Source organism: Chiloscyllium plagiosum, unplaced genomic scaffold (assembly GCF_037043375.1).
Source record: "Chiloscyllium plagiosum isolate Xiang-an unplaced genomic scaffold, Cpla_swu_hap1 HiC_scaffold_45, whole genome shotgun sequence".
Classification (NCBI taxonomy): domain Eukaryota; kingdom Metazoa; phylum Chordata; class Chondrichthyes; order Orectolobiformes; family Hemiscylliidae; genus Chiloscyllium; species Chiloscyllium plagiosum.
In genome coordinates, this window is record NW_028270183.1 from 3,373,596 (window position 1) to 3,388,379 (window position 14,784).

Here is a 14,784-nt window from a genome sequence, read left to right on the forward strand (position 1 = left end):
ACACAAACAAAACCTTGCACAGAATTCATTGCAACTGCCAGCAATCCTTGTTACTCCCAAATTGGAATTTAATAAAACAGATGGAATTCTGGAATTTAAAAAATGCAAGAATGTACAGAAAATTCCTCACCCCGTAATACATTTCCAAGAATCATTTATCTCAATTCCCAGATTCAGGCTGAAGCCTTATCCAACTTTCCTTTTTAAAACCTCGCTGCTAAGATTTCTTCTCTCTCTCTCTCCTTACACAGAGGATACTTTGCGTGGAGATACACAGAATATTTGCAAGTCAAAACTTCAACGTGTGGCGGGTACAAAAGTGTAAACATATTCTGTTCATAATCTCACTCCAGGGTTTAAGGCTGATGTCTGTCAACAAGGCATACTCAGTAACAATGTACAAACCAAATGTCAACCAACCGCCAACTCAGACTCGTCTTCTCCACTCAAAAGAATTCAAACAAACTGAACCAATCTGAGCACAATGACCCTTTTGGTTCAATCCTATTAGGAGTCTGATGAAATGCTCTTGGAGCACCACTGCTGCAGAGTACTGGGGTATTCCATACCCTCAAGGACTGCTGCTGATTTTAAGTGCATCTTCCGTGGCCTTACAATTGAACAAACATTAAAGAAGCAGTCGTTTAACTTCCAGAGTGATAGGTTTGTAAAACTTAGCAGAGAAATCTGCCAAACATCAATATTCCCTCAACAATTATTGTTTAAAACTGCCGACAATGTAAGATGTTTATAGAGGAGTCACATGACTAGCAACTGGAAGATACAAAATATTTGGTACAAATCAAGTCAGAGGTGATAGAAGGAGAACTTATTCCTGAGTGAGGCTCTGGGATGTGTTTTGTTAAGGAGCAGTGGCAGCAGATTCAGGACTAAGTTTCAAGTGTCATCAAATGCATAATAAAGGAAATATTTTCAAGACAATTTGGAAAGAGCAGCTGTCAGTGATTCTCAAGTCTGACACTGCACAGCCACAGCCAACATTCTGTGCTGCTAAATTCTATCAGGGCCAACAAGATGGCCAAAAGGATCAGGAAATCCCACATTTGTATCAACTCAGTACATTGCCATGGAGTCGATGTTTTGTTCCAGACAGGAGAGTTTTCAGAAACCAACACCACAATCAGCCAATGGTCAGAGCCTCCCACCACACTGCCACAACTAGTGTGAACAAAACTGGAATAACAAAAACAGAATTATTGTGACAAAGGAAGATTGGTTTGTGGACAGGAAGTGCACATCCTGTGCAAGACTTTAAATATATTGGTCAAACAGATTGCTCACAATGCATGATATAAAAACACTTACCAGAAATTAAGACTCTTTAGTATGGCAAGGTGCCTATGCAATCATTTTAACTCATACATGAGAAAACATTAATGAATAACACAATAGCATCATCCCAGCGCCAAATTCTCAAAGGAATCAATCGAAAATTGAACTCTCTGGATTAAGTTCTCTGTTCAAAGTGAGAAACCCACATCCAAGGAAGCAGCATGAAGCTAACCTCTGCATGTTTCTCACAAATCCCAGACTTGCTGATATGCTCAAAATACTAAACTGGAACGAGGTCGACCAGAATGGGTTGGTAGGGAGGGAGAGAGAAAGAAAGCTGTGATGGGCCTTTCTTCAGAGAGGTCAGGCAGCATCAGAGGATCATAAGAGGTAATGTTTCAGACATAAGGAAGGCTTTCATCAGGAAATCAGCAGACCGGGGTTGTGGGGGGGGGGCACGGTTTGGCACACCAACCTTGACATCGCTAAGGCCCTGCCAACTCTCAAATATTCTACTCCTGAAAAGGATCCACACACAAACACTTGTTCTCCAGCTTATCAGACATCAAGGAACATAAGTACATCAAACTGTCACTTACTTAGCTCCAAACCCAGGATTCTCCAACCAATCCAGACACTTCCCCCCGGGAATATATATCGGGTATGAGCAGGTAGGGAAAGAGTTGACAATGCCCCAGCCTCCACAAAACCGCTACAGCCACCACTATGACCCTCACCACTAAACTGACCGAGACCACCATTGACCATACTGCCTCCTCAGTCACCATGAGTCCTGCTGCCGAAACCTCGACGAGCACAGCCCGTTACATCACTTTCACCCCGTGATCGCTGCCCCGACACCACTTCCAACCCCACTGATGTCACTCTCAGAATACCACCATGCCACTTCCATATGTGGCCCAATGTGCCACTTCCAGATATGACGTGTCGCGACATCAAACTTTCCTTCCACTGCCTCTGCCCCCATGCTTGCTTTTTCAACGTGACTCCCACCTACCTTCTGTGGACCACCTCTCCTGCCTCTAACATACACCATTCTCTTGGATGCTCTGTCCTGGGCGCTTACCCGTCCTTGACCTCTTCATCTCCAACTGCTGCTGTGGCATTGACTGCCTCAACCTCACCCTCATTGACTCCCTCACCCACTCCAACCTATCACCCTCGAAAAGTGCAGCCCTCCAGTCCCTCCGCTCCAACCCAACCTCACCATTACATCAGCGGACAAGGGGAGAGCACATGGTAGTTTGGCACATTGACCTCTACATCGCTGCAGCCACACATTCCTGATTAAGGACTTATGCCCAAAATGTTGACCCTCCTGCCTGACCTGCAGTACTTTTCCAGTGCCACACTTTTCAACTCTGACTCTCCAGCATCTGCAGTCCTCACTTTCTCTCATTTCTCCAGACAGCAAGACAAAGAATAATCAACTCAATCCAAAGCAACTTGGTGAACCACAAAGATATTGTTCAAGACCTTGAACTCAGCTACTGTCCCACTGTTCCAGTTCAAGTAGATGTAAGGTTGAAAGTAGGATCCCAAGAAAGGGAAGACCATTCAACCCCTCAAGCTTGTCCCAGCCTCAACTCACGTCTGCCAGACTCTAACGCTCTTGCTTATCAATCTTTCTTCATCGGACAATCCTTCATCCCAGTAATCAACTCACTGAATCTTCTGACTACTGCCAAAGCATAACCTGCTTAAGGAAGGACACCAAAACTGTATAATAAAAGTAATTGCACACAGAAAAGGGTAGATATCTACAATCCACACAAAGAACAGTGACTAGGTGCAATAATTTTTTTTTTAAGGAAGTAATAAGGTTGGGCTGTGGTGTTGGGTAATCTAGAAAATGAATGCAGGATCTGCTGCAAAGGATTGAATTCTGACGGTCAATGGGCAGACTCTCAGTTTAAACAATTTTTACAGCTACTCAGTCTTCTTCATGGAGCATGTCACAGGATAAAAGTAACACTCAGTGCCTCACTCACACAAATGCTAACTTTATGCACATACTGTGGCAGATCTCAGCCTTGCTATGACCTTGAAGTACACTCAGTAGTCACAACCAGCCGTGGGCTCACCTCCTGAACCTAAGGTTCCTCAGGTCAATGGCAGCATTTCAACTCCTCTCAGCATTCTGAGACAATGAAACAAAGGGGTTTCCTTTCGAGTCCGACTGCTTTATTTGTACATCAACTTTTGCCATCGAAGAAATCTTGTCTTTGTTTCGGAGACAAAGGCCCACTGTTCCTATCGGCTACCTATTTCTCACTCAAAAACGCTCTGTGCATGAATGTCATCACATCTGTGGTGCGCTGAGCTCATTCATGGTTTCTGATTTTACCACAAATACACATTTTGTGCTGGGCGAAAAACACAGTACAACTTGAAACATGGCTTTAAGGATCTCATCGACCTATCGGATAATATTTTTGTAAAGAATTAGGGCAGTGTCCTCAGCACTTGGCATCAACCTCCTCAGAATGACCCATTTGATAGTCTTTGTACCAATAAAACAGGCCCACAAAGAAATCTGCTTCCTCTCTACCTACTCAAGGCTTGAAACTCAAGACCTCCAAAACCTCAAACCAAACCTCCAAATCATCCTTTAATTTTCCAGTCATCGGTATTTCTTGATTGTCCTCATCATTCCTTCTCTTTTCAACCTTGGTACTATCAACATTGTCCTCAGCTTCTCAACTGATGGTACGCCCAGGTAATAATGATGGAAGACTTTTCCATTCTCCACCTCAAGTGATAATATTTCACCACTTTTCCTTCCAAGTTGCAGTCAGCTGCAAGGCAATTCAATAAAACAAGGAACCAGTGTTCAAATATTTCTGTTACAATAACCAAAAACTCACCCAGTGTCTAATAACCGATTCCCAAAAATACAGGTACTGGAACCTCTTTGAAGAACTATTTCATCCAGTTTTTCTTCTCAGCTGGTGTGCCTCTGCTTGAAGGTTGGTGTTTGATTCACAGCAGTCTTTCTATACCTTCCAATCGCATGCCATCCTTTCCATTTACCAAGAACATCCTTCAATTTCTAAGCCATCAAGCATGGATACTCTCTTCCTTACTCTGATTCTTTGAAATCTCCCCACCATGACGTCTTTTACACGTCTAGTTCATCTTAAAAATGCCCTACCAAGACCCTCTGCATTTTTATGACTAGGCCAACAGGTTTTTGTTTATTCTTTCTCTACGACACTATTACTTTCTCTGTGCTGATTGATTCCAATCTCCTCCAAACCCACATTTCGAAACTAGCCTGATCACAAAATTACAGAGAATTTGTCCCCTCTAACTTCAGATTCTTGGAGTAACCTGAGAGACAGAGGCAGAAGGCAGCCATTCAGCCCATCAAGTCTGGTTCACCATGCATTAAGACTAAGGCTGCTGTCTCAGTCCTCAACTCAACTTTTTGCCTTTTCCCCTTAATCCTTGATTCCCTTACTGATGACAAATCTGTCTTGTCTCAGTCTTGACTATAGTAAATGACTCAGCCTCAACAGCCCTTTGTGCTAAAGAATTCTACAGATTCACTACCCGAGAAGAAATTCCTCCTCATCTCTCTTAAAATGGACAATCCCTTACTGAGATTATGCCCAGTGATCCAAGACTCTCCCACAAGGGAGAAACAACCTCTGTATCTGCCTTGTCAAGCCACAAAGATCTCTCTTTTATTAAGGTCTCCTCTCAATTTTCTGAACCCCATTAAGCACAAGCCCAATTTACTCAACCTCAAAAAACAAAACGTTCCATACCTGGAGATAAAACCAAAGAACATTCTTCAGCCTGCTTCAAACGCCAGTATATTTGTTCTCAGTTAAGGGAACTACAACTGCTCACACAGTATTCCAGCTGTGCACTGACCAGTGTTTATCCAGTTTCAACAAGACAGTGCAGGAGAGAGAGAGAGAGAGAGAGAGAGAGAGAGAGAGAGAGAGAGAGAACCTGCACAGTTATTGCCTTTGCTGTTTGAATTTGTGTATCACTGGACATCAGAGTGCATCCGGGAAAATTAACAAACACTGAAATTCACAACTAATCTTGGAGGAACTGTTGGGCGAAGTTCACAGCACAGAATCAGATAAGTTAATTGTTGTTTTAAGTGTGTCCAAGAGAAAGGCTGCAGTAGTGAGTACAGTGGATTTGTTCTTGATTATATGTTTTTGGAGATAAGTCTTTTGATTAAACTTAAAATGTAAGTCATAGCTATTAATTTAACCTGGGACAGTGTTTGTCGAGGAATAAGAAAGTTATTTTCTGGGTCTGTAGATTGTGAAGGAGCAAAAATGGCCTTTGCAGTGATATGTACTTCTTGTCAGATGTGGGAGTTTAAAGAGAGTTTAAGGCTTACTGTGGATTATATCTGCCATAAATGCTGTTGGATGCGAATCTTATCAGATCGAGTGGATTGGTTGGAGAGACAGATAGAAGCGATGAGGAATTTGCAACAGCAACAGTATGTGATGGATGGCAGTTAGAGGAAGGGGAGGGTGGGGGGGGGGGGGGGGGTAGTCTCAGATGGGTTAACTCCAGGAAGGGTGAGAGGGGTAGGCAGGAGTCTTTCGTGGATATACCGATTTCAAACAGTTATGCTGTTTTGGAAAATGTAGGGGGTGATGGATTCTCAGGGGAACGTAGCACGAACAGCTAAGTTTCTGGTATTGAGATTGGTTCTAATGCAACAAGGGGTACGTCAGCTTCTAAGAGATCAATTGTGTTAGGGGATTCTGTAGTCAGAGGTACAGACGGACATTTCTGTGGCCAGCAGAGAAAAAGCAGACTGGTGTGTTCTCTGCCTGGTGCTAGGAGAAAGTGAGGACTGCAGATGCTGGAGATCAGAGCTGAAAATGTGTTGCTGGAAAAGCGCAGGTCAGGCAGCATCCAAGGAGCAGGAGAATCCACGTTTCGGGCATAAGCCCTTCTTCAGGCTCATGCCCAAAATGTCGATTCTCCTGCTCCTTGGATGCTGCCTGACCTGCTGCCTGACCTGATGTCTCAGAGAGGGTGCTGAATATTCTGACGGGGGAGAGGGGCCAGCAGGAGGTCATTGTCCACATTGGAACCAACGACACTGAAAGGGAAAAGATTGAGATTTTGAAGGGAGATTACAGAGAGTTCGGCAGAAATTTAAAAAGGAAGTCCTCAAGGGTAGTAATATCTGGATTACTCCCAGTGATACAAGCTCGTGAGGGCAGGAATAGGAGGATAGAGCAGATGAATGCATGGCTGAGGAGCTGGTGTATGGGAGAAGGATTCACATTTTTGGATCATTGGAATCTCTTTTGGGGTAGAAGTGACCTGTACAAGAAGGACGGATTGCACCCAAATTGGAAGGGGACTAATATACTGGCAGGGAAATTTGCTAGAACTGCTTGGGAGGATTTAAACTGGTAAGATGGGGAGAATGGGACCCAGGGACATAGCGAGGAAAGAGATCGATCTGAGACTGGTACAGTTGAGAGCAGAAGTGAGTCAAACAGTCAGGGCAGGCAGGGACAAGGTAGGACTAATAAATTAAACTGCATTTATTTCAATGCAAGGGGCCTAACAGGGAAGGCAGATGAATTCAGGGCATGGTTAGGAACATGGGACTGGGATATCATAGCAATTACAGAAACATGACTCAGGGATGGGCAGGACTGGCAGCTTAATGTTCCAGGATACAAATGCTACAGGAAGGATAGAAAGGGAGGCAAGAGAGAAGAGGGAGTGGCATTTTTGATAAGGGAGAGCATTACAGTTGTGCTGAGGGAGGATATTCCCAGAAATACATCCAGGGAAGTTATTTGGGTGGAACCGAGAAATAAGAAAGGGATGATCACCTTATTGGGATTGTATTATAGACCCCCCCAATAGTCAGAGGGAAATTGAGAAACAAACTTGTAAGGAGATCTCAGCTATCTGTAAGAATAATAGGGTAGTTATGGTAGGGAATTTTAACTTTCCAAACATCGACTGGGACTGCCAGAGTGTTAAAGGTTTAGATGGAGAGGAATTTCTTCAGTGTGTACAAGACAATTTTCTGATTCAGTATGTGGATGTACCTACTGGAGAAGGTGCAAAACTTGACCTACTCTTGGGAAATAAGGCAGGGCAGGTGACTGAGGTGTCAGTGGGGGAGCACTTTGGGGCCAGTGACCATAATTCTATTCATTTTAAAATAGTATATGGAAAAGGATAGACCAGATCTAAAAGTTGAAGTTCTAAATTGGAGAAAGGCCAATTTTGACGGTATTAGATAAGAACTTTCGAAAGCTGATTGGAGGCAGATGTTCGCAGATAAAGGGACAGCTGGAAAATGGGAAGCCTTCAGAAATGAGATAACAAGAATCCAGAGAAAGTATATTCCTGTCAGGGTGAAAGGGAAGGCTGGTAGGTATAGGGAATGATGAATGACTAAAGACATTGAGGGTTTGGTTAAGAAAAAGAAGGAAGCATATGTCAGGTATAGACAGGATAGAGCGAGTGAATCCTTAGAAGAATATAAAGGATGGAGGAGCATACATAAGAGGGAAATCAGGAGGGCAAAAAGGGGACATGAGATAGCTTTGGCAAATAGAATTAAGGAGAATCCAAAGGGTTTTTACAAACATATTAAGGACAAAGGGTAACTAGGGAGAGAATAGGCCCCTCAAAGATCAGCAAGGCAGCCCTTGTGTGGAGCCACAGAAAATGGGGGAGATACTAAATGAATATTTTGCATCAGCATTTACTGTGGAAAAGGATATGGAAGATATAGACTGTAGGGAAATAGATGGCGACATCTTGAAAAATGTCCAGGTTACAGAGGAGGAAGTGCTGGATGCCTTGAAACGGTTAAAGGTGGATAAATCCCCAGGACCTAATCAGGTGTACCCGAGAACTCTGTGGGAAGCTAGAGAAGTGATTGCTGGGCCTCTTACTGAGATATTTATATCATCAATAGTCACAGGTGAGGTGCCGGAACACTGGAGGTTGGCAAACGTGGTGCCCCTGTTTACGAAGGGCAGTATAGACAAGCCAGGGAACTATAGACCGGTGAGCCTGACCTCGCTGGTGGGCAGTTGTTGGAGGGAATCCTGAGGGACAGGAAGTACACGTATTTGGAAAGGCAAAGACTGATTAGGGATAGTCAACATGGCTTTATGCGTGGGAAATCATGTCTCACAAACTTGATTTGAGTTTTTTGAAGAAGTAACAAAGAGGATTGATGAGGGCAGAGCAGTAGATGTGATCTATATGGTCTTCAGTAAGGCATTCTCATTGACTACAGGGAGAACTAGCCATTTGGATACAGAACTGGCTCAAAGGTAGTAGACAGAGGATGGTGGTGGAGGATTGTTTTTCAGACTGGAGGCCTGTGACCAGTGGAGTGCCACAAGGATCGGTGCTGGGCCCTCTACTTTTTGTCATTTACATAAATGATTTGGACCCGAGCATAAGAGGTACAGTTAGTAAGTTTGCAGATGACACCAAAATTGGAGGTGTAGTGGACAGCGAAGAGGGTTACCTCAGATTACAACAGGATCTGGACCAGATGGGCCAATGGGCCGAGAACTGGCAGATGGAGTTTAATTCAGATAAATGCGAGGTGCTGCATTTTGGGAAAGCAAATCTTAGCAGGACTTATACACTTAATGGTAAGGTCCTAGGGAGTGTTGCTGAACAAAGAGACCTTGGAGTGCAGGTTCATAGCTCCTTGAAAGTGAAAGCAGCATTTGGTATTGAGTACAGGAGTTGGGAGGTCATGTTGCGGCTGTACAGGACATTGGTTAGTCCACTGTTGGAATATTGCATGCAATTCTGGTCTCCTTCCTATTGGAAAGATGTTGTGAAACTTGAAAGGGTTCAGAAAAGATTTAAGGATGTTGCCAGGGTTGGAGGATCTGAGCTACAGGGAGAGGCTGAACAGGCTGGGGCTGTTTTCCCTGGAGCGTCGGAGGTTGAGGGGTGACGTTATAGAGGTTTACAAAATTATGAGGGGCATGGATAGATAAATAGGCAAAGTCTTTTCCCTGGGGTTGGGGAGTCCAGAACTAGAGGGCATAGGTTTAGGGTGAGAGGGGAAAGATATAAGAGAGACCTAAGGGGCAACGTTTTCACGCAGAGGGTGGTACGTGTATGGAATGAGTTGCCAGAGGATGTGGTGGAGGCTGTAACAATTGCAACATTTAAGAGGCATTTGGATGGGTTTGGAGGGATATGGGCCGGGTGCTGGCAGGTGGGACTAGATTGGGTTGGGATATGTGGTTGGCATGGACAGGTTGGACCGAAGGGTCTGTTTCTATGCTGTGCATCTCCATGACTCTAAGACCTTCCTTTTGGACACTCCATTTCATGTGAAATGAAGGCAAACATCCCATTTGCCCACTGGTCACTAAAACACTGCTCAAGTTTCCTATGTATTTCAATTCATACCAAAGGTGAAGTGACAGCCCCTGACATCAAGGATGCATTTGACTGGGTGTTGCATCAACAAGCCCTAGCACAACTGGAATCAATGGGTGTCAGGGGACAAGCTCTCTGCTGGTTAGAATCATAACTGGCACACAGCAAGGTGGCCATAGTTGTTGGGAGTCAGACATCTCTGCTCCAGGACATCTCTGCAGGAGTTCCTCAGGGGAGTATCCTGGGCCCAACCACCTTCAGCTCCTTCATCATTGGCCTTCTCTCCATAAGGTCAGAAGTGGAGATGCTCGCTGATGATTGCACGATGTTCAGCTAACCCATGTTCATTGTGGACCTTGTTCAAATGACTTGGTTTCTGTTCCACTAACATGGCCTGTCGTCAACACTGATCAGAATGTGGATCAGCTCCAATTTCTCAAGTTCAAAAACTCTTTCTCCTGCTGGGGGCTTCCTTTCATCTCTGCTTTTCATGATAATTCAAACTGTTTAATTTCCTTTTCACTTGCAGCTGAATTTTAGCCATGGCCAATTATGCTGATTGCATTCCTGGCAATTGTCAATGCAGAGCTATTCCTGCAAACATCTCCCCATTCCTCACAGACACAAAATACCCCCAACTCCAGCTTGTTTGCCAATTCTGAAAGCTTTACCTTGCTCACTTTCGATAAAACTCCCAAAGTGACTTCTTCCATCCCCACGAAGACCTGAGCAACTGAAAGCCATTATTACACATGGTTACACTGTTTAAACCAACCGAATGCAATGCCCAAAATAAAAACACCAACACTCACCCTTTGAGTCCAGTAATCCTAAACCCAACCTGGAATTAGAGATTTTGATCCCGACAAGAGTCTGCAATTTTTATGGACTAGACCAAACCCCCGCAAAACATATTTCGAAAATAGTCTAGACCCTAAAGTTGGCTTATTTTAAAGGTAAGTGCAAGATGATGTGTTTCAGATGCAATTTGATTGGCCAAACTACCAGGCTTGAAGCAAAACACACCATTCATACACTATAGCTAAAATACAGGAAAATAAAGAAAGAATTGGCTTAAATAAAACTATCAAAATTCTAACAAAATGATATATTAGCTATTACTAATTAACTATTCTAAGACAGTAACATCCCATAAACACACCCTTGGCAAAGGCAAATTCAATTTAACAGCTGGTCTCACATGCAATTCCAGCAGCAGGCAGACAACCCCAGCTTTAAGTTGGAACAGAGAGAAATAAGAGCTCCCACATCCAGCTTCAAGACTCCAGCAACAGGCACTCAAAACCAATCCTGGCTTGGTGGGTGTTTGACCTCACCCATTTAGCTGCTTCTGTTGTTCCCACCTTTATAACTAAAACCCCATGGCCTCACAAGCTGTTCGCTTTACAGCAGATGGCTCAGTCCCTGTCCCAACCCTACTTCACAAAAAAAGGACAACACCAACTTCTTAAAGCCATTGTATTGTCACACAAATAATTGACCTCCTGACTCCCCAAAGCATGTCCATCATCTACTCGCACTCCGCTATATTGCGGAGACAGGAGGCCTACTTGCACAGCGCTTCAGAGCTCCACTACATTGGGGAGACAGGAGGCTGACTCGCACAGCGCTTCAGAGCTCTGCTACATTGGGGAGACAGAGGGCCTACTCACACAGCGCGTCAGAGCTCCTCTACACGGGGGAGACAGGAGGCCTACTTGCACAGCACTTCAAAGAACATCTCCGGGACACCCGCACCAACCAACCCCACCGCCCTGTGGTGAAACACTTCAAGTCCCCCTCCCACTCCACCGAGGACATGCAGGTCCTGGGCCTCCTCCCTCGACATACCCTTACCACCCGACAACTGAGGGAGGGAAGGCCTCACCTTCCGCCTCGGGATCCTCCAACCCCATGGCATCAATGTGGATTTCACCAGTTTCCTCAATTCCCTTCCCTCCACCTTATCCCAGTTCCAACCTTCCACCTCAGCACCACCCTCATGACCTAACCCACCTGTCCATCTTCCTTCTCACCAATCTGCTCCACCCTCCCCTCTGACCTACCACCATTACCCCCACCTCCATCCACCTATTACACTCTCAGCTACCTACTCCCTAGCCTCACCTCTCTTCTATTTATATCTCCACCCCCCGCCCCGAGGCTCCCAGTCTCGTTCCTAATGAAGGGCTTATGCCCGAAATATCAATTCTCCTGCTCCTCGGATGCTGTCTGACCTGTCGTGCTTTTCCAACACAACATCCTTGACTATAATCTCCAGCAACTGCAGTCCTCACTTTCGCCATCTATAAGTGACAAGTCAGGAGTGAGATGGAATACTCCCCACTTGCCTGGGTGCATGCAGCTCCAACATTCGAAAAGCTTGACACCATCCAGGACAATGCAGCCCACTTGACTGGCACATGCACAAACAACCTCTACCATTGATGCTCAGTAGCAGCAGCATGTACTATCTACAAGATGCACTGCAGAAACTCACCCAAGATCCTCAGAGAGCACCTTCCAAACACATCTGATACTTGACACGAGCTGCTACAACTGAATGAGCCAAATAAAACTCAGCTGCCGCTTTATTGATCTATTACCTCCGGGACCGATGTGGGGCTTTTAGTGAGAAGCTGAAATCAAAGGGTCAAATGTGAAGATATTACCATGAGAACAGAGAATAGAAGAAACAGCTGTCAGTCAGCAATATCAAGCTTGGGATTAAAGGCAATGGTGACAAGATGGTGGGATAGGAGCTGTTGGAATCAAATGAGTCGGAGCAAGAAACAACCACCTGATTTGAACACAGCAGCGATGGTAGAAGGAAATGCGTTATGCTGAGGAAAAAAACACATGGAAAGTTGAGACAACCTTTGATAAAGAAAGCAGTTCAAGTGGTAGTGAGTTTAAGAGATCGGAATTGGAAGAGAGGAGTCAAATGACTTTTTTAATACGAAGATAATTTCAGGATCAAAGTTTGCTCACCAGTATTCACCAATAATCACCATTGGAACAAACAAACATTGTTGCGTTTTACGCAAAACAACATAAGCTTTTTTCCACCAGCATGGAGACTCAGGCCCATCAGCCCAGAACCAAGGATTTTTTAAAGGCTACCCCAGCTGACTGATTCAAATTGTGAAATAAAACAGACTCTCACAGGAGGATGTGCTACACAAGCAGGTAACAGTGGTTCCATACCATGACAGTAAGCACTTACAGGGCAACTGGATACAGGTTGCCTAGCTGATGCAGAGTTTGAGTACAGTTCCTTACTAATCCATGTTCAATATGGACTACAGGCCATGTTAATGGAACAGAAGCAGATTTATTGCTTACAGTGAACCATGGAGCTGCATTGGACGGAGACTGTGGTAGACAGTGACTCACAGTTGATGAACTTGGCTTTGCAAGAAATGGAATTGATTGATCCTTAATCCAGTGACAGTAGAGGAATGCTGTACCTGCACAATAAGTTTGTGTTATTCATTCAATTATGACCTTTGTCGCAAAGGGGCTGGAACACAAGAAAAAAGATTTACTACAATCGCACAGGGCTCTGATATAATCACACAGTATAACAGTGAGCAATTTCCATTTCCATATTCAAGCAAGGATAGATTCACACGGGAGACTACACGCACGTTTCACTCAACTGGTCTCTGGAATGAGAGCGCTGTCCTGTGGTGAGAGGCCAAGTAAAATATTCTCTGCAGTTTTGAAGAACGAGAGGCGATCTGATTGAAACATTAAAGACGTGAAGGGGCTTCATAGGGCTGACAGGGAGGTGTCTTCTTCCCTGGCTGGAGAACTTAGAATTTAGAACAAGGAAGCATAAGTGGTTACGTGCAGTGAAGCCTGAAATCAGCCACAATCAGAGGATGGTGGAGCAAGCTTTTTGGGCTGAACCATCTACTCAAGCTCATATTCCTTAAGTTCTTACAAACTGGTCCAGCTAAAACATGGACTGAAAGACAGCCATGGGATTGGAGGAAATTAAATCTAAGTCTTCAACCACTGCATCAGTTCTGGTGACAAGTTGGAGTCCTGACTGTCCTCTTATGTAAATCAATAACTTCAATTAAGAAAAACGCTTTCAGGCACATATCCAAATGGCTTTCTCTGACTCAATTTCACTGTGCTATGAAACCAACGAGAATGCAGCAAGACAATAAAATGTCTCTCAGACCAAGGAGCAAGAGGGCGGTTCAATGCACTGTTGACTAAATGGATATGCACTCACTTTCCTGTCCATGTCAAGGGTTCTGGCATTTGGGATTTGGGGGGGAGAGAAGAGATGGGAAGAATGGGGGTGGGTGTGAACAGAGCAGAGAACGAGGGGGCCATCACTTCGCAATCCTAACAGCTGGCTGCAGATGCTGATCTGAGAATGAGTATCTCTAGCAAACTGGGGCAGAAATACAAGCCTTGTATGCCTACAGTAGTGTGTGTATATCCTAAAGAATTTCACAGTTTATAAAGTGATGCTTTGTAAAGAAACGAGGCAGCCAAGAATTAAATAAAAACAGCAGCATCAGGCTTTGATGTTGCTGGACGATGGAGGACTGTTTGCTCAAACTCAAGGCAAGGCAAACTCCTCCTCTCTTTTCTCAATTATATCTGTAGGATGCTTTGCATGATTCCAACACGGGGCCACTGCAGTACTCTCCAACATGGCACTGGGAGTGTTCAGCACAGATTACCCTCCTCACATTCCTGGAGTGCTATTTAAGTAAAGACTTGAGCTATAAATGGCACCATAAAAGACCCAAGTTCAGAAAAACAAACTACTAAAAGAACACATTAAAAACAAGACAGAAGTCAAAGATCTCAGCATGATAAAAATGTACCGGGTCTAACTTCCCCTTTAAAAGACAGAGGAGATATTCCTGTTTTTAAAAACAGCAATTTTTTTCAAAAATCCATTTATAGAATGTGCAAGTCATTACGATACCAGACCCGACCCTAATTGCTCTGGAGAAGGTGATGGGGAGCTGCCCACTTGAACTGTGTTCATGTGTTTTCCAGGAACATCAAAAGTGTGGTGCAGAGCCAATGACACTGAACAAAGATTTTGAG

The 14,784-nt window shown here is 44.3% G+C and overlaps 1 protein-coding gene across 1 annotated transcript in view; it reads right to left on the reverse strand.

Annotated features, from left to right (window-relative positions):
• LOC122552298 (non-receptor tyrosine-protein kinase TYK2-like) overlaps positions 1–14,784 on the reverse strand; it is a 148,034-nt gene that overhangs the window by 121,957 nt on the left and 11,293 nt on the right. The window lies entirely within an intron of this gene.